We start from the raw sequence: 2,004 nt of genomic DNA, 5'->3' as shown, positions 1-2,004 counted from the left end.
CCTAGTTGATGCACTTCATCGCACGCTCACCAGCACCTCCACACCAGCACCTCCAGCGATCACTTCCGCATCTCCTTCACCACCTGTGGTCGCCAGTCCCATGGCCAAACCGGCGCCCTTTACTGGCTCGGCAGAGGACTGCAACGGATTCCTTCTGCAGTGTTCACTGGTCCTGGAGATGCAACCACACTTGTATCCCGATGACAGTACTAAGGTGGCTTTCATAATCTCTCAACTCAACGGTAAAGCTCTTCGCTGGGTTGAACCACTCTGGACACAGAAAAATCCTGTTGTCAAGCTTCATTAACCATTTCAAGGAAGTTTTCAGGAAACCAGCTTGGTGGTTATGGAGGAGTCAACGGCTGATGTGATTCTAGGGCGCCCCTGGCTTGAGCAGTACAACCCCATCATCTCCTGGAGGACAGGAGAGATCCTGAAGTGGGGTAACCGATGTTTTCCTGTTCCAAGTCTTCCAAGTTCCGAAGAAATCCAAGTCTATGCTACTTCTGTGGAAAGTCCACTCGAGAAACGTTCAACAGACATCCCTGCCTGTTAGTCCCACTTCAGAGATGTCTTCTGTCCTAAAGAAGCCTCCAAGCTGCCTCTTCATCGGCCATGGGACTGCGCAATCTATCTCATCCACTGTGAGCCAGTGCCCAGAGGGAAGATATACTCCCTATCCATCCCGGAGGAGAAGGCCATGGAGGAGTAAATAAACAAAGCTCTGTCACAAGGCTACATACGCCCGTCTACTTCCCCTGCTGCTTCAAGTTTTTTCTTCATGGCAAAGAAGGACGGAGGCTTGCGGCCCTGCATTGATTACAGAGCTTTGAACAAAATCACCGTAAAATTCAGGTACCCACTTCCTCTCATCCCATCAGCGTTGTAACATCTATGCGGCGCCACTGTGTTCACCAAGTTGGACCTCCGCAGCGCCTATAACCTCATCAGAATACGTGAGGGGGACGAGTGGACGAGCTTTCGTGACCCCTACTGGCCACTATGAGTATCTTGTCATGCCATATGGACTTGTCAACGCCCCCTCCATATTCCAAGACTTCATGCATGAGGTGCTCCGGGAGTTCCTGCACAAGTCAGTTCTGGTCTACATAGATGACATCTTGATCTACTCCCAGAGCATGGACGACCATCGTCACCACGTTGCGGAGGTCTTCCAACGCCTGAGGGACTACCATCTGTATCTCAAAGCCGAGAAGTGTAGCTTTCACCAGCCCTCAGTGCAGTTTTTGGGATACAACATTGATCGCAGTAGCGTCCGCATGGACGAGAGGAAGGTAACTGCTGTCAAAGACTGGCCCATTCCCACATCCGTGAAAGAGTTACAAAGGTTCCTGGGTTTTGCAAACTTCTACTGCAGATTCATCCAAGGTTACAGTTCCATCACCAGTCCGCTTACAAGTCTCCTCAGGAATAAGCCCAAGTCTCTGTCCTGGACTCCAGCCACCACTCAAGCCTTTGACACACTCAAGACAGCGTCTACGACCGCTCCCCTCCTGGCTCACCCTGATCCAGATCTCCCTTTTGTCGTGGAGGTGGATGCCTCGACCACAGGAGTGGGAGCGGTCTTATCCCAGCAGCAGGGGAATCCCCATAAGCTCCATCCATGTGCCTTCTCACGCAAGCTCAATCCGGCCGAGGTCAACTATGACATTGGGAACCGGGAGCTTCTAGCCATCAAGCTCGCCCTGGAGGAGTGGAGGCATTGGCTCAAGGGAGCCAAACACCCGTTCATGGTTCTGACAGACCATAAAAACCTGGAGTACTTACGGGACGCTAAAAGACTGAATCCCCGCCAAGCAAGATGTACTCTATTCTTCACAAGATTCAACTTTACCATCTCATACCTCCCTGGATCAAAGAATGTAAAAGCTGATGCTCTGTCCCGCATTCATAGTCCTGAAGAAAGCACCGATGATCCAGAGCCCATAATCCCCGAAAAGTCCCATTGTCAGTCCCATTACCTGCTCTGTGGAAACGCTCCCT

The sequence above is a fragment of the Megalobrama amblycephala genome, linkage group LG1, assembly GCF_018812025.1.
Source record: "Megalobrama amblycephala isolate DHTTF-2021 linkage group LG1, ASM1881202v1, whole genome shotgun sequence".
Classification (NCBI taxonomy): Eukaryota; Metazoa; Chordata; class Actinopteri; order Cypriniformes; family Xenocyprididae; genus Megalobrama; species Megalobrama amblycephala.
This window is presented reverse-complemented; position numbering follows the sequence as displayed.